Source organism: Pinus tabuliformis, chromosome 4_2 (assembly GCF_031772625.1).
Source record: "Pinus tabuliformis cultivar Carrire ecotype Pingquan chromosome 4_2, CPIR1, whole genome shotgun sequence".
Lineage (NCBI taxonomy): Eukaryota > Viridiplantae > Streptophyta > Pinopsida > Pinales > Pinaceae > Pinus > Pinus tabuliformis.
In genome coordinates this window covers 620,227,590-620,247,279 of record NC_142304.1, presented here as the reverse complement: position 1 = coordinate 620,247,279, position 19,690 = coordinate 620,227,590, and positions in this window count along the sequence as shown.

The following is a 19,690-nucleotide window of genomic DNA, read 5'->3' as shown; positions in this document are numbered from 1 at the left end:
ACTTCTTCAAGATCTGCTTGAGGTACTTGGTTTGAGACAAGAAGATGCCTCCTTCATTTTGTTGGATTTGCAATCCAAGAAAGTATGTCAATTCTCCAAGTAGTGACATTTTGAATTCTTTCTGCATAACCAAGGCAAAATTTTGACTCATAGTCTCTTCATTGCTGCCAAAGATAATATCATCTACATAAACAACAAGTATTAGCAATTTGTTATTTTCAACTTTTATATAGAGATTGCTATCTGCTGATCCTTTTGAAAAACCTTGTTGGTGAAGATATTTGTCCAATCGATAGTACCAAGCCCTTGGAGCTTGTTTGAGACCATAGAGAGCCTTTTTCAATCTGCATACAAGGTTTGGATCATTCCCAAGAATGAAACCATCTGGCTGCTCAATATATACTTCTTCTTCTAAGTCTCCATTCAGGAAGGCTGATTTCATGTCCATTTGAAATACCTTGAAGTTTTGAAAGCTTGAGAGAGCAAGGAACATTCAGATGGCCTCAAGTCTTGCAACAGGAGCAAAGGTCTCTTGAAAATCTATTCCTTCTTGCTATGCATACCCTTTACAAACAAGTCTGGCCTTGTTTCTAATTACTTCTCCATTTTCATTCAATTTATTTTTGAAGACCCATTTTGTCCCTATGACATTTTTATCTTTTGGTCTAGGAACCAATTCCCAAGTGTTGTTCTTTTCGATCCGCTCAAGTTCTTCATCCATTGCTTTGACCCAGCATTCATCTTTGCATGCCTCTTTCACACTTTCTGGTTCAATGGAAGAGAGTAATGCCAAATAGCTTGAAGCTTCTGCAATTCTTCCTCTTGTTTGTACTCCTGCTTCTTTCTGCCCCACAATCTGAGATTCTGGATGATTCTTTTGAACATATCTGGATGGAGTCTTCTCTTCTATTCTTGTCTGCTCCTCTGGTTCTTCTTGAGGTTCTTCTTCTTCATCATTCTGCCTTTGAGGGTAGCCTTCATCTTCTTCAATGTCTTCATGATGAACTTGCCTAGGAATATATCCCTTCTCATCAACCACTACATCAGTGCTGTCAACAATTCTGCCAAGTCTTTTATTGTAGCACTTGTATGCTTTGCTATGTGGAGAATAACCAAGAAGAATGCCTTCATCTTCTCTTGGTTCAAGTTTGCCAAGTTGCTCATCAGTATTCTTAATATAACATTTGCTTCCAAATATTTTGAAGTGCTTCACCGAAGGAGTCACACCACTCCAGAGCTCATGAGGTGTTTGAGTGTTGTTTACTGGGACATTTGTTTTGTTAAGAATAATAACCGCATCATGTGCAGCTTCACCCCAGAAAGTTGCGGGAGTACCTGATTCATCAAGCATAGAATGAGCCATTTGTTGGATTGTTCTGTTCATTCTTTCCACCACCCCATTTTGCTGAGGAGTTCTAGCTGTAGAGAATTCTCTTCTTATCCCATGTTCTTCACAGAAATCGAAAAATTCATTTGAGGTAAACTCCCCACTTCTGTCAGATCTGAGGCACTTAATTTTGTGTCCTGATTCATTTTCAACCAAGGCTTTGAAGGATTTGAATTTTTCGAATGCTTCATCTTTGTGCTTCATAAGCCCTAACCAGACAAACCTGGAGAAATCGTCAATGAATAATATCAAATATTCTTCTCCTCGAGGTGTCCTTTTCCTAAATGGACCACATACATCTGTATGGACTAGCTCAAGAGGTATGTTGGCTGATCCTTCCTTCTCTGGAAAGTTAGTTCTGGTTTGCTTCCCAAACTGACAAGATTTGCATATAGTGTTGTCTGGAATTTTGATATCTGGAAGACCACGAACTGCCTGATATTTGCATGCTTTCCTTATTTGTGAAAAGCTTAGATGCCCCAACCTCCGATGCCATAGCCAGTGTTCATCATCCTTGCTCAAATAGCATTGTTGTGGTCCTTCTTCAAATATGTATAGATTATGTGGAGTCCTTCTTCCTTTGATCACTGTTTTACCTGTATCAAGATCACGAACACAACATACATTTGATCTAAATATTACCTTTGTTCCTTGATCGCACATCTGACTGACACTCAGAAGATTATGCTTCAATCCATCAACATACAAAACATTTCCAGCTTTGACCTTCTCTTTCAATGGAGCAACACCTTTTCCTTTTATGGCTGCAGAGATATCGTTTCCAAAAGAAACTTTCTTCCCCTTTTCTAATGCGGTATATGACTCAAGCTTTTCTTTGTCCCCTGTCATATGCTTTGAACATCCGCTGTCAATGTACCATAGACTTTCTTGACCTTCTGCATAAAAGGTTATCCCACATCTTTCTGGTTGCGGTTCCTTTATTCTCCATGTTCTGACATTTGAGGTTTGTTCCTTCTGAGTTGTCTTCTGGAACCTACTCCTGCATTCAGAGTCTTCATGACCAAAGTTATTACAAATAGAGCATTCAATTTCATTTTCAAGAACCGAAAAGTTGTTATAAGTCCTTTTCATGGTTCCAGTCATTCTCCCTTGCTTTTGAGCTTCTCTAGTCATGATTGTCTTGTAGGAAACACATTGAGCTGCTTTGTGACCGAAGTTATGGCAAGAAAAGAATTGGCCATTAAAGAAACTTCTGCGATAATCAGATCTATCATCCAACCGATTGTATCTTCTATTCACATTCATTCTTGGAGCAAATTGGGAAGATTTTACCTGTGGCTGATTGTAGCTTCTGTTTGTCCTTAAGGCAGTTTGTCCCCGAATTTCTTGATGGTCTTTATTTGCTCTTGAGGTAAACTGTCCTTGATTCACCTGATGACTTTTATTTGGCCTTTGCTCGCTTCTCCTTGCTGCATCAAGATAACTTTTAGAGGTAGAGGCTTGAGATGTTTCTCCATTATATCCAAGACCTGTCTTGATCAGAGGAGATCACTACACATTGATAATCTCATCCAAGGTTTCAGATCCTTTAACAAATTTAAGATTAATTGCTTTTGTTTTCTCAATCTCCTTTCTAAGACAAACAATCTCACATTCCAATTTTTCAAGATGTTTTTCCTTTTCAGCTAGTTGACATTGTAGAGAATCAATAATAGCACTCTTCTCTTCTAATAAAACTTTGAGATCTTTCATTTCTTCACAAAAGCCTTCTACATCTATAGCATCCATGTAGTCATCATCTTCAAAAGCCATTAAAAGTTTATATCTATTACCTTGTTCATCTTCATCACTATTTGAAAGACCATCACTATCTTCATGAGTGTAATAGCTTTTCTTCTTTTCATTTTGTTTCTTGTTCCATTTAACAGGTTCCTTTCCCTTGTCATTCTTATCTTTGTGAGGACATCTGGCAGCATAATGACCTACTCTTCCACAAGAAAAGCATTTAAAAGGTAACTTACCTCTGAACCTTCCAGAACCCCTTTGAAGATTTCTGACAAAATTTTATTCTTCTTCTTCATCTTCTGGCATGTGACTTGCTTCATAATAATCTCCTTTGCCTGAAGCCTTGAAAGCAGCTTCTCTTCTGTCTGATGGACCTCCCTTTCTCATTTCATAAGCAGTTAGAATTCCATGAAGCTGAGACATAGTAAGAATTCGTAGATTTTCCTTTTCTTCTATTGCAGACACTTTAGATTCAAATTTGGGGGACAATGATCTTAGAACCTTTTCAACCACAATAGCCTCTTTTATTTCTTCACCCAAGTTTTTCATGCAATTAACAATTTCATCAACTCTAAGGAAATAGTTAGCCACACTTTCATCATTATACATTCTGAGAGTCTCATACTTAATCCTGAGAGTTTGAAGTTTAGCATGCTTTACCTGTTCGTCTCCTTCATAGCTCGTGACAATCTTGTCCCATATTTCTTTTGCAGATTTATAGTGCATTACCTTCATGAATTCCGATTGGGATATACATCCCAATAGAGTACTGACTGCTTTCGCATTTGTTTCATATTTCTTTTTCTCATCTACATCTGTAGGAGTAGCTGAAGGAAAAGTGTAGCCTGTCTCTACGATGTCCCAAACTTCTGTACCAAGAGATTGAAGATAGGCAGTAACTCTTACCTTCCAATAATTGAAGTTTGTCCCATCAAAAACCGGTGGCCTGATTGATGTTTCTCTCTCATAGTTTCTCATGATGAACGATCTACCTTCAAGCGATCAAGCTTCTCTGAAGGACCTGCTCTGATACCAATTGTTGGAAATAATACTGAGAGGGGGGGGGTAAATCAGTATTATCAGAAAAACTTTTTCATTTTATGCTCAGAAACATATACGCTACTTCAGTTAAGTGAAATAGCGTGTACACGCTACTGTGTCTAAAGAAACCAGCGTATAACAAGAAAACTTATGATTCAGTAGCTTATCTTTAGTAAATGCATCAGGACATTATTAACCATGATAGTAAAATAGGTGCAGTATAACAAAACAGATCATCACACAGAAAACACACACATGAACACCATGATATAAGGTGGAAACCCAATGTGGGTGAAAACCACCTGCTGCAAGTCGTCTCTATCTTTCTTTAATATGAAACTTCAGTTTACAATCTTTTGTACTGGTGCAGCCTTATACCAGTACGCAGGCTACAACCTGCTGAAGGCTTCAATCTTCTCTCGTTCTCCAAACTTCCTTGGAAGGGAGCTCCAACCCCCTTTGCTCTTGTACTAGCTAAGATACTAGTAGGTAGGTGCTGGCCTACAATCTTCTTTCCTTCAGGTACCACTTTTCATACATTTTCAGACTGGATATTCCTGAAGCACAACATTACAATCTGAAGACCACAATTCATTCAACTTTCATAACAGATCATTGAAGCACAAAACAACCAATACTAGCATCATCAATCTTTGAATCACTGAACCACTGAAACCCTGTCAACACCAGTCACCAGAACACAGAGCAGACTACATAACTCTGCAATAGCAGTCAGACCCAACTGCAACCCCAAAAATCAAACTTCAAAAGATATACGCTACTTCAATGAGAGAAACCCGCGTATACACGCGCTTTTACCAAAGACAACCTGTGTACAGATCTAAAAATAAATTCTCTTAACTTGCAGTTGTACCAGACATCAGTTAGACCCAGAACATAACATTGCGTCAGTATGCAGATCTAGAAATACGCATAATCAACCATATCATAATAGTGCATTTCAAACCATTAGATCCCGTTCTGTCCTTAGATCTAGTCTTCCATCAACCGGTGTGATCTCTCCTTAGCTTAGATCAAGCAACCCAGAACCTGCATACCAGATCTCTTTCTTTTTCAGATATTCAAGACTTTTCGATTGTATTTGCCTAGTGATCTTCTTCTCCTTATATAGTCTTAGGCCTTGCTCAATACCACGGGCCAAAACCATAGAAATCCAATACCATCAACTTCAAAACTAGGGATCAACACGTCCGTCGAGACACCATGGTCCAAAACCATAGGCACAACTTCCAAGGAATAACCGCCATGGACCAAAGATAAGTTTTCCACATACACGCTCTTTTACTGAAGCCAACCTGCGTGTACACGCGACTTGGTATATAGTGAACCTGCGTATACGCGACTTCGTATATAGTGAACTTACTTGTATACGCGACTTGGTATATAGTGAACCAGCGTTTATATATTTTCTCTTCATACTTGTAGTCTGATCATCAATTCCTTGCTGCTATCCTTCTGCACTATGATTTGTCATCAGTGTGATTTGCCATCAAGGACAACACTTGTCTCATAATGCCAACAAGGTGTAGGCATTATCGTATTCGGTTGAACCCACACAAATGTGTCTTCTGTATAGAAGTGGGACGATTGCTGGGATTTGTAGTTTCAAAAGCCGGCATTCGCGTCGATCCCTCGAAGGTAGAAGCTATCATCAAATTGCCTCCTCCTTCGAGTCTTCGCCAACTCCAAAGTTTGCAGGGGAAAGAAAACTTTTTACGACGATTCATTCCTAACTACGCCGAGGTTACAAAGGGTTTTACCCAGTTGTTGAAACAGAACGCTCAATTCACTTGGGATGAGATAGCTCAAAAATCTTTTGATGCACTCAAGCGCGCGTTGACCCATGCACCGTTGCTGCATCCTCCCAACTACAACCAGGATTACTTTTTGTACCTCGCCGCCTCCCATTCCACCATTGGGATAGTCTTAGTTGAGGAAGATGAATTTGGAACGGAACATATGATATATTACCTTAGTCGGACGTTAAATCCAACTGAGCTCAAATATTCACATGTGGAGAAATTGGCATTGGCAGCCGTTCAAGCTGTCCAACGTTTTCGTCACTACATTTTACTTTGTAAAACTACAGTCATTTCGGATTGCAACCCTATGATCTACATTTTGACTAAACAATTTCTAGGGGACAAGTACTCTAAATGGATCATTATCCTACAGGAGTTCGACTTGGAGTTTGAGAAATCTAAGTCTAAGAAATCTTTAGTTTTTGCAGAGTTAATGTGTGACTTCCCGCGTGCTGACACGGAAACTATGGCAGAGGAGCCCATTGCGGACGAATATTTGTTTCTAATCAACACTTTAGATCCATGGTATGGGGATATAATCATCTATCTCCAGAACCAATCCTTTCGGCCAGAAGTTTCAAAGTCGGAACGTCGAAAAATTCGATTCCAGTCCCAACAGTACAAAATTATTGGAGATACTCTTTATCGCCGTGGGGTGGACTTGGTTTTTCGATGTTGCTCAACTCACGAGGAAGCTGAAAGGGTTCTGAATGACTGTCACTCTGGAGCGTGTGGCGGTCATATGTATGGGTATGCCACAGCCCAAAAGATATTGTGCGCTGGCTACTTCTGGCCGTCCTTGTTTAAAGATTGTATTACTGCGGTCCAGAAATGCAACAACTGTCAAGTGTTTGATTGCAAGATGCGCGCTCCACCTGCTCCTCTCCACCCTATAATTTCCGTTGGTCCTTTTGCCAAATGGGGTATCGAGTTTATTACATGTAACCCTCACTCGGCCGAGGGGCATGCGTATATCATCCTTGCGGTAGATTATTTTACTAAGTGGGCCGAGGCGATGCCTACATTCGAGGCAGACGGCAAGACAACTGCAATTTTTGCATTCAATCACATAATTGCTAGGTTTGGTGTCCCACAAGTGATAATCACTGACCATGGGCGCCATTTTAAAAACGTTATGATGACAGAACTTACAGGCCAACTTGGTTTGCGTCACGATAGCTCAACTCCTTATTATCCACAAGCGAATGGTCTGGTTGAGTCCATCAACAAAGTTTTAGTTATCATGATCTGACGAATCATTGGTATTCATCGGTCGAATTGGCACAACATGTTATTTTCCGCGCTTTGGGCATACCGAACCTCAGTGAAAACATCAACAGGGTTCACTCCTTTCCAACTAGTTTATGGTTTGGAAGCTATGCTGCGCATTGAATGCGAAATTCTGTCACTGCAAATGGCCATCGAATTACTTCCAGCTACTTCCGAAGAGGAGAAGCATTTATTATACTTAGCTCAACTAGATGAGACTCGACGTGATGCTGCATTGGCGATTGAGACTCATGCAAAACGTATGAAAGCTCAGTATGATCGAAATGTGACCCCTCGAAATTTTTCGGAACAAGCTAACGATAAATTAGGTGCTGGAAAATTCGTTCCTATGTGGCATGGGCCCTACATTGTCAAGCGAAAGCTAGCAAAAGGGGCCTATGAGCTGGTATACTTTGACGGGGACTCTTTGGGTAAACCCAGAAATGGACTTTACCTAAAGAGGTATTATGCTTAAATGATGGGTATGGAGAATTTTTAGTTAGGTTAGTTTTTTCATTCTAGCTGGTGTGTTTGTTAGTTTAGACAGTGTGCTTAGCTTAGAGAGTGTGTTTTTCGTCGTGTTTTTCATCGTTATTCTACTTATCTTGGTTTTACGCTTGATGTTTGCAGATGTCGATGCCTCTCCAAACATACATTGGATTTGCTGATGGTGCTTGTCGTAGTACACAGAATATCTCTTCTGTAGCTTGGGTTATCTATTCGCTCTCTGACGAGTTAGTTTCTATGCATGGGGTGAGCCTCGGTCAAGCAACAAACAACATTGCCGAATACAGTGCAGTGATTGAGTTATTGTCTGAATCTATTTCATTTGGGATTCGGAGTTTGATAGTGAGGTTGGATTCTGAACTCGTTGTATTACAGCTTAATAGAGTGTATGCCATTAGAAATCCATTGTTATTAAGGTTATTTTTGAGAGTGCGTCTCTTGGAACATGAGTTTGATTACATTGAATATCAACATATTCCAAGGACTTTAAATACATTAGCAGATGCAATTGCTTCTCGAATGTTAAATAGACATTTGCAATAATCATACATGTAAATTTAAAAACATTTCATCACACATGTTCAACAGATAAGCCGGTAATAATGATATATATAGATAGGAGTGTGTCAAAAAATACATCGTCTTTGATCATAGGTTGAAAAACACCTTATGATCGGAAAAAATGATAAGTACAAAAAACCAAAATGTCACATGTGTCTACAAAAATGACCATCCAATCACTGGTGATGCTCTCTATACGACACCACTGCATGGGCTACCCTACACAAGAGCCTTCTAAAAGGTCCTGGGACTGCGACTACATAGCGCTGAAGCCTGATAGGAATATCATCTATAGTAGTCTCTGGTATATCTGCTGTAAGACGCTCTAGGTCTTGTTCCAACTCAGCTAAGGTCTCTGTGGCCTCGTCCCGTGGGGCCGGTGTTGCTGCAGTTGGCAGTCTCCTCTCGAAAGGCCGGAGATTGGTTGGACGACGTGGGCCTACATCTGCATTTTGAGAATTATTACTGTCAGTTTTGAGACGATATAAAAAAAAAAAAATAGATAATTTAAAAACTTGTGAAAAATGAATTACCTGTGTCATCCCATTGTTCTCCCAGTGGAAGAACCATGTCTGAATCTCCACGAAAATCAACTCCGGCATAAGGAAAATCCTGTATAGAAAAGACATGGTCCTCTAACCAGTGAAAGTACTCCGGAGTAAATCGGACAACCTCCGTGCCCTCATCAGGATGACGGGCCATAACCGCAACCCATCGCATCAATTTAGGCTCTCGGGGAGGCCCAGCCTCAACAGTGAGCTGCTATGGGATCAGCATCGGAACCCTCTCTAAGGCAAAACTCACAACTAAAGGCCCATAACCAAAAGTCTTTAGCTGTCCGTTTTTGACTCTAGTCAGTTGGCCCTTTAAATTGGCCAACACAGCATCACACCAGTTGAAAATGGTGCCTCAATAGCAATCAATCGCCATACGCATCTGGGATCCAGTGGCAATGTGTAAAGCGGCAGCCCCGCAAAGTCTGGTAACTGTAAAAGCAATCACCATAAGTTCAGGGCGGGATATAGTTTTGATCTCTATCCCCTTCTCCTGAGACTGAGTGTTACACCACTCTAGTCGGAGACTAGCGATGGACTGGCCACCCGGCCTAGTCCTGAACAGAGTCAAGTGTTCGCCTCTCTTGGGCAAACCAGTGAGGAAGTAGATATCTGAGGGCTCTATCTCGAGCTGGTGCCCTCCAATATAAAAACACTGGTCCTGAACGTTCCATCTCTCTACCAGCCACTCTAGAAAATGCACCTGGGCCCTCATGCCAGGTATGGCCCAGTATTTGTAAAGGCCGCATGCCTTCAAAGCATCAATGGACGGTTGATGATCAATGGCGGCCAAATCAACATCTTCGTGCTCTCTCTCGCGCCAATCAAGCATGGTGGGCAATCTACACACCAGAAAACATCCATTAGAATCCATAAAATAAAAAATTGTTGGTCCAATTTGGAGAATTTGGGGTTTGTAAACCCTTTGCGCGGAGTACGCAACCCGCCTTTAGGGGCAGAGCGTGCGTACGCAGGTTCCCTTAAGGCAAGGTGCGTACGCCCGGCATTTTCCCAACTGAGAAATTGTCGGGGTACGCAGGTCCCTAGTGTGGCACCTGCGTACCCCGAAAGGCGGATCTTGAAACCCCAAAGCCTCCAAAAAATGACATCTAGGGCCTAAAAACAAATTCTAAACGGATGAAATTGAAGAGGAGGATGTTGTAGAATACTTGAAAGAGACGGCGTTCGATTTCGACGGTCGGATTCTCCGTAATGTCCACGGGAAGTTTCTTGCCAAAAGCCCTTTTTCTCTCCTCAACAGTAAAATGGTAAAAATGAATTGGTAAAAGCCCTTTTTGTAGGTTTTTGGGGTAAATAAATGGTAAATTTGTTTATTTTTCACCATGAAAAGGTATTTTTCAAAGTATTTTTATCTATCTTTAAACAGGTATGTGTAATGTGTTGGTTTTTATGCAGGATAAAAGGATTTTCAGGGAAAATTGTCATTTTTTACAAACAAAAACATCAGAGTCATCTTTAAGCCCTTTTTTGACTCCTAAAACATGAAAAGATTTACGAGCGTTTCTTTTACACTCGTTAAAACTGAATTAAAAGACGGTCCTCTTATAGCCCTTTTCTGACCGTAAAAATATGAAAAGATTGCTGGATTTTTGTCGTTTCAAATTCGATATTGGAAATAAAACGACGTGTCCTTGATCGCTTTTTACTTTTCACGTCAAAGGCACTAATCATGAAAGTACTCCTTGGTCGTAAAGATCAAGCGGTTCTCTCAAGTATTATTTTATACTTTTTCGGGCTTGGGAGACACAAATTTACGAAAAAGGTCAACCCTGGAGTCTTCTTAAGTTTTTTCAGACTCTCTAAAATTGAAAAATGCCGAGTTTCTCCTATACTGGACTCGTTAAAATTTCACAGTAAAGGACCTGTTCGATTACAAACAGGAACGGACCACTCCTTCTTAGGGTTCGAATCTAAACTAAGTTGGACTCATCCGAAGGATGAGCTTATAATCAAGCATATGTTATCCTCCTCATGCTTGTAAAAAATAAAGAGGTACTTGCCAGAAATGGCGGGGGAAAAGAGAGAAAAATGAGCCTATTTGTTATCCTTTGTCTCGGAAGAAACCTTATCACCACTCTTGAACACGACACTTTTTCATTCACCTGGGTTGGGAAATCCTTTGCCTAACAGTTGATCAAACCACATTGAAAATCTTCAGCCGGTTCCAGGTATTAACTTTGGGTCAATTGTCACCAAGCCATCTGTTGTGTCGTTATGTGTTCAAGAGGTCACTGCAAATAAACGATTCATCTGCAAAATACCTGTCATCCATCTTGACCATCCCTGATTCAGTCCTTACAGCTACATTTCTTCAACTTGATCTATGATTTCGTGTTGTGGGCTTGCCTGCAACAAGTCGCCTTCTATCGACATCAGCACATTATCTAGAAGGATGACCTAGAAATCGTCAGTACCTTGAAATTTACATGCATCAATGGCAGGTTTCTCGCCTTTGACGACAGTTTACATCATTGACTTTCGATCGAAGGATTCCATGACATGTTCGACATCAACACATTAATTCACATCTCATGGATTGTACTGGGTACTTTGAGAACCATTGACATCACTGGTGGTCTCTCTGACACTTGTTAATAGTTTACATCATCGACTGGTAATCAAGTGGTTTCTACCATGTTCGACATCAACTCATTTATTCGCATGGATAGAATTGTACTATTTCGGGAAGTAGAAATGAAGACCCTGGATCTAGTTTCCACCATCCAGGCTGCGAGGAGTTTTGTATTCATTATATAGTAGACTAAACAAAAACAGATGGCTGCGTCCATATTGTGTCTACATGAGTCTATGATTATGATGTACTGCGAAATCATTCCTATATCAGAGCAGTAGTTAGTTTGTTAGTTAAAGTTTTCAATCTGTGTATGGGAATGCCTACCTCAGTGATGATATGATCTTATATATGTATTTTGTGTTGAATATTTTCAGGTACTGACTGGGCTCTCCACAAGATAATCCTTGAAATGATAAAGTACATCACCCTTCCTAGATGATATGAAACCCTAATCTACTACAGGCTTCGCACTTTAGGGGGAAATCTGTTACACTAAAATTTGTCGCCATGACTATTTGCAGTTAGTATGGCTCCATCAACTGTCATACTATCCTCCTTGGCAAGTCTTATACCTCTGCTCCTCATGTCAAACCCAAAGAAAGAGAGAAAGTCCTTAAAAAGTCAATTAACTCTGGTTACGCAGTTTCTCTTAACCTTACCTGCGTGTACGCACCTCAAGTTCACAATACCTGCGTACTTTTACGCTCTGTCTGTAAAGGGGTGGGTGCGTACTCCTGTAAAGGTCAAAAGGCGTGAGTTTTACTTCAAAAAAGTTACATGCGGTCGAATCTAGAGCATTCTAGAAGATGGTTTGATGTGTATTGAGCGCCTCCAGATGGTTCATGCATCCCTATCAAAGAGGAACTTATCCCATCAAGAGGGGAGCTATCCCATTGAAAGAGGGGCTTATCCCATTGATGGTGGACCTGATTAACTTCCTCCAAAGCATTATAAATACAGGCATTGGGCTAGAGGGAGGGGAGGTTGAAAGCTGAACATTCCTAAGGGTAGATGCTGTTGAAATTAGGACTCCCTTATAGAGCTTGAGAGGATAGATTCCATTCCTTTCTTAGCTTCATTTGGAAGTGGGTGAGCTGATCAAAGTAAAGGAGAACTCTTGCTGGACCCTGGGAGGGACCTGCACAACACCAAGGCACTGGTTGTAATGGTCTCCTTTGTTTCCAATTAATACAATTAAGTTCATTTTTCTCAACAAGTTGTTATATATAATTTGTTTCATATACTCCTTGGTCTTTATGATGAATATGTTTTATTATATGAGTTATTCAGGTGCTATGTAATCATTTTCTTGTTAGTGAATGCAGGTTTCAAAGAGAAGGAGGAGCTCATCTGGATCAGAGAGGCTTGGCTGCTACAAACAACGTTGGACTAAAGGTATGCTTTAAACACCTGGTTGCTTGTATTTTAAATGCATATTTAGGGAAAGATAGTGCTTGATTGTCTTGTTTGTCACTAGAAAGACTTAGCTTCTAGGGAGGTCGTTTTTGTCCGCAAAATTTACTCTTTCCGCATGACAGATACCTACTTACTATCTACCCATCATATATACAGAAGAGAATAATGTCGGCTTGTTCGACAACCACAAATAAGGATGAATCCTACCTTGAAGAACATTATCAAGGAAGAACTGCAGAAGATGTTTGATGTTGGGTTTATTTATCCAACCTTGAATAGACAATGGGTATCCCCACTAGTCATTGTTCCAAAGAAGAATGGAAAGTGGCGGATATGTGGTAATTATAGGGAATTGAATAAAGCAACTCAGAAAGACCACTTTCCCTTACCTTTTATTGACCAGGTCCTCAACACATTAGCCAGGAAAAAGTTCTTCTCCTTTCTGGATGGATTTAGTGGATATAAACAGATCCAGATAGCTCTTGAGATTAGGATAAAACTAATTTTACCCACCCCTGGGGAAATTTTTCATACCGAGTCCTTAAATTTGGCCTCTATAATGCAATTGCTACCTTTCAACGAGAAATATTGGGAATTTTTTTATGATCTAGTTAAATGACAGTGTTGAAATTTACATGGATGACTTTATCCCATACGGGGATTCTTTCGAAGAAGGTTTGGAGAATTTAGAAAAATTACTTAAACAATAAAAAGAAACTCATGTTTCTCTTAGTATAGTAAAATGTCATAATATGATGGAAGAACAGGTAGTTCTGGGGCACTACCTTTCAGCTGTAGGAATACGGGTTGATCCAGCCAAAGTTGAGGTAATTTTAAATTTTCCTACACCAAAGACACCATCGGTGGTACGTAGCTTTATTGGTTATTCTAGCTATTATAGATATTTTATAGAGAATTTTTCTAAAATAACATTTCTACTTTTCCAATTATTACCTAAGGATTAAAAATTTGTGTGCACTGATGCATGTGAAGAAGATTTTTTGAAAATCAAGAAACTAGTTTGTAAAGCTTCGATATTATGAGGCACTAACTGGAAACTACTGTTTCACATATCCACATATGCTTCTCATATATCAGTAGGAGAAGTCTTGGGAAAATAGGAGGAAAAGAAACCGTACGCGATTTACTCTGTCACCAAGAATTTAACTCCTACTGAGCTACATTATATGGTAATAGAAAAATAATTTCTAGCTGTCATATATGTTATTAATAAACTTTGGCGTTATATTATAGGGTAACCCACCTTTGTGCACACATACCATTCAACCATCAGGGATCTGATGAGAAACCAATAACTCCTAGTCGAATTACAAGATGGTTGTTATTGATACAAGAATTTGATATTACTATTGTAGATAAACCAGGAAAAGATAATGTGGTAGTAGATTTCCTATCTAGGCTCAATACTAATGATTAAGGTACACCTATGGAGGATAGATTTCCTGATAAGAATATCTTTGCAATTTATACTCACATTCCTTAGTATGAAGATGTTGTTAACTATCTTGTTACAGGAAAGGTACCTCATCATTTGTCGTATAGGGAAGAACGAATAATTATCCATCAAAGTTATCATTATACATGGATAGAGAGATATCTCTTCTACACTAGACCGAATCAGAAGACCCGACGCTTTGTAGGGGAGGACGATATTTATGATATTCTAAAAGCTGCCCATGATGGCCCTTGCGAGGGAATTTTGTACATAAGCGAATGGGTCATAAGGTGTTGTAGATGGGATAATTATTGTCCTTCTATTTTCCGTGATGCTAGGAAATATGTTCGTGGGTGTGACAACTACCAATGGATGGGTCATCCTAGTCAGTTAGATGAAATGGTGCTACAACCTCAATTAGTCCTGGAGCCTTTTGAAAAGTGGGTTATCGATTTTGTCAGCCCATTTAACCTTGCTTCTAATCAGAATCTCCACATTCTTATCTACATAGATTACACTACAAAATAAGTGGAAGGAAAAGTTGTCATAAAATCCATAGAACAGGTCATCTCAGTATTTTTATTCGAAGAAATTTTGTCTCGGTACAAAGCTCCTAGAGAGATAGTCTCAGATGGCGGGGCGCAATTCACATCGCATTTAATAGTAGTGCTAATGTAGAAATATGGGATCAAACATAGGGTGACATCTCCATATCATCCTAAAGAAAATGGTTAAGTCGAGAGCACAAATAAGGTACTGGAGAATATCCTCACAAAGTTTGTAGCGAACCATTTCTGAAACTGGACTGAAAACTTATTGAAGCACTTTGGGTGTGTAGAATGACATGGCAGAATACAACAGGATTTTCACCATATGAGATTTTGTATGGAAAATATCCTTTGTTTCCAATCGAATTCGAAATTAAGATGCTTATGACAACTCTTGAAGTTGGTTTGGATCTTTCTGCAACCTAGAAACACCGACTAAAACAACTAAATGAGTTAGATGAAAATTGTTTAATAGTTGTATAGAATACTGGTGCAATTCAGCAGTAATGAACTAAGTGTCACAACAAATTCATCAAGAAAAAGGTGTTTCAAAAAGGTGATTGGACATTTTTCTATGACTCTCGATTCAAGGACATCAAGGGAAATCTCTACTCAAGATGGATGGGACCTTATGAAATTGATGTAGCATTTGAAAATGGGAGTGTTAGACTTACGATAGATGAGGCACATACTCCTTTATTTGTAATGGACATCGCCTTAGATATATCATCACCCAACCTCTAGGGACTCCTTTGTTAAGCATATTTCTCATAACTCTGGTTTTGTAATCATTAGTGTAGGGAAAACTTCCTTTGCAACTCACATTGAATAATATATATATATATATATATATATATATAGATCTAAAACTCCATTGCTACACCATTAGTAGCGCTCTTTTTCTTATAGGTGTTGTTACTCCATTGGTGATGTTACTCCACTGATGCTGATACTCCACTGGTGTTGTTAGGCCATCGAGTCTGATACTCCACTGGTGCTATTAGTGCACCGACGCTGATACTACATTGGTTTTGTTACTCCACCGATGTTGTTACTCCACTGGTGTTGTTACTCCACCAATGTTGATACTCCATTGGTGTTGTTACTCCACCAATATTGATACTCCATTGCTGTTAATAATCCATTGATGTTGATACTCCACTGGTTTTTTTATTCCACTGATACTCATATTCCACTGGTATTGTTACTCCACTAACGCTGATACTCCATTGGTGTTCTTACTCCGCCGATGTTAACAGTTTGGTAACATAAATCGTCGAGTATGTTCCTGAATGATTTTGTGGATTTGACTGATATTTCATTTATGAGATGACCTATCATGACCGAAGACGATCATACCTTAGTTGGGGGGAGATCTCTTATTTAATAATAATGATGTCATTTCATCATTATTATTAAACCTTGCTTTAACTACTCATCATTGCCACGATCTCTCCCTTTAACCACTCATCATTACCACAATTTGTTTATATTCCCATTGCACCCTTCATGTATACCCATATGCATCAGAAATGGAATTTGTATGAAAATGTAGGCCTACATTAATCTAAAGTCTTCTCCAATGCGGTAGAGTAATTACCATAATTATAACATATTTACCATCAACCTTGTCGTAACACTCACCAAGATTTACCTTCATCCCTATTATTGCAAACCTTTACCATCTAACAACCCCCTCAACCACTTATTGCTACTCTGAGTGCTTCTACAGAGCGACAGACAGATGGATGGTCATGCCATTAGACATGAGCTAGAAAATATAGTGTAGGTTCATCGACAAGCAGATGTATGGAATATTTTTCAGGACACAGGATGGCATGTCTATTTTGAAAGGTTACAGGGATTTGATGAAGGGGTAACAATTGAGTTCACGCTAAACTTAGAAGGGAATCATTCTAGAGCTCACAGACTAGAAATTCAATTAACAAAATAAGTTATTTCGACTATTAGTGCATTGCCACAAGGAGGATAGAAGTGGTTTGTCTGGAGAACACCCATGCTAGAATTTTCGGATTGATTTCTTTAGGTAGGAGAAAATGTGGTACATAAGGGGAGAGGATATGATTGAAAATCATTGCCACAACCATGGGCTGAGGTTGCGTACTTCATAATGTGGTACATTACCTATGAAGGTCACCTCTCTACCCTTTTTAAGTATCATTTTAAGCTTTTGGCATGTCTCCAGTTTTGTTATGTTCATCCTTTAAAGATTTGGTTTTTTATTTGAATATTGTAGTTTGTGTGCCAGTTGCGCCAAGAATTGGAAGTTCTCACAAAACATGGACTCGTCAGATTGTTAGTGATGCATTCCATGTCACAAACTCCTGTGACTTGGCAACAGTTAGTTGAGCTAGTAGAAGAAGAGGTTGTAGCTATGATGCTAACAAGGGTTCAATAAGAATTATTGGAAGAAAAGGAATTCATTGTTGGACTGCACCACAAGAACCAGCGTCAATTGTTGAACCAATAGAGGAAGTAACAGAACAATCCTCATAGAAAGCATAGAAAGAAAGTGAATAAGAGACGATAAACTAGATAGATGATGCAGTGGATAAGGGAAAAGCCAAAGAAGCTGAGGCAGAAGGTGTTAGTGGGGTGGGAATTGAAGATGTTTCTCTTTTTTCCCCATTCCCCGCTTCATTACCGAGGGGAGAAAGGGAATTTTGTTCTCCGATATGCATAGTGAAAGAAAATATTTTTCCTCTGGAATTAATATTTGTTGGAGTAATTATAGCGGAAGGGGCAACTGTTGACACTGTACCACAAGAACCAATGTCAATGATTGAACAAATAGAAGAGGGAGCCACTATTGTCACCGTTCTACAAGAAAACAGATAAATAAGTCACCCTTGACACTGCTCCACAAGAAGCAGTGTCAATTGTTGAACCAATGGAGGAGGAAGCTACCCTTGACACTTCCCCACAAGAAGCAGTGTCAACTATCAAACCAATGGAGGAGGAAGCTACTCTTGACACTCCCACAAGAACCAGTGTTCAATTCTGAGCCACTAGATGGGTATGTTGTAGATGACACTAATCCACAAGAACCAGTGTCAATCGACAAACGGATAGAAGAGAGGGTTACTGTTGATATCATTCTACAAGATCCAGTGTCAACTATTGAGCAGATGGAAGGAGACGCAATCATTGATTATGATTCGCAAGGACCTGTATCAATTCTTGAGCAAGTAGGGGAAGAAACGAGGGCCTCAGAACAATTGCAAGAATGAAACGTTAATGGTACCACCCTTTAGGAACCAGTACTAGTTCCTGAGTCATTGGATAGAAATATAGGTATACCAAAACCTGTAGTAGGGTGCACTGGACTTGCTTCACGGATGCCAGTAGATGAACAAGTGGAGTAAGTAATAGTAAAACATGAACTAGTCGATGAATTTGTTGATATTAATCCACCAAAACCAACATCAACCACAGGGAAAGCAGAGGAGGTTGTTGTAAAACAATAATTTAATGGGCAGCGAATGAAAAAGAAATACCCCATCCAGACCGATATTGAGCATTGTTTAGAGAAAAAAATCGATTGAAAATGGAAACTACTAAATTGAGAAAATAGGTGATATGGTCATAGAGAAGGGAAAGAAAGAGAAGAAGGAATGTCGGTTAAGCTGTTGCAACTCTCGAAACCAATAGAACAACTTTGGTAGCAGTGAAGATAGAAGACAAGCAGATAACCTCGACATCCACACAAAAGGAATTGATTTTCCATTTGGTAGAGTTTTGGGAATTTCTGTTGACAATGGAAATTCAAAAATGGAAGGCTAATGCGTCTAGCATTTAGTGTGGGTATATTCGTATAGAAGCTCACTGAAGAGGAGTGAAGGAAATCTAGGAGAAAGTAGCAAGAGTGGTGGTTGATCATATCACTAAAGTGGAGAAGGCAAAGTAGATGCAGGAAAATCTACAGAAGAAGATTGAGGAGTTGCAATGGAAGGCAAAGAAAAGATGTTTGCTTGGATAGAACAGATCATGGCCAGTAGACCTTTTGCTCATTGCTATGCCATGTTCCTCCACAAGAAATTCCTCTTCTTCTTTCTAGAGAGTACTCATCAAGAGATAAGCCATGATATGGAAGACCCCATGTAGTTCCTGAGGATTTTGAGAACCCACAATAAATTAAACCAACATTTAATGTGTGATATTTATATGCATAATTACATCCTGGAGGATTATTAGTCATTCAATACAATATCATATGTGGGAGACATCCACCTGAGAGCATTCACATCCTTCATGATTAATGAGGTGAAGTGGAAAAATACCTTCGACACGTTCCAAGAAAATCAAGGAAATAGGCCACTTATGATCAGAATGGAACATTCTCAATTAGTGGATATTTATAATAGACATCAAACATTTCTGCAGCTGGAAGGATGAAAGGACCAGATGTTCACAACAAAGAAGTGGTGTATTGACCTGTGTATGAGGAAAATATTCACTTGTCAGGAGGAAGCCCAAGATGTTTGTCAAAAGTCCTGGATGTTGTCATCATCAACAGTTAGTGTGAGAGAACCTTCTGGGGCCCCCAATTATTCTAGGGCTTTGAAGAGAATTACACGTGATATCGCATGCATATGTCAATATGGGGTCTAGTGGATAGGGTTGAAATTTCAAATGCCCATAATTTGGCTGCCTTTTGAGCAATACACACTGGCTTATGTGGAAGAAGAGGATTGGTGGAAGGATAACCTTTGCTCGAATGGATTTAAACCTCTCGGGACAGATACGACTGCATGATATGATATTT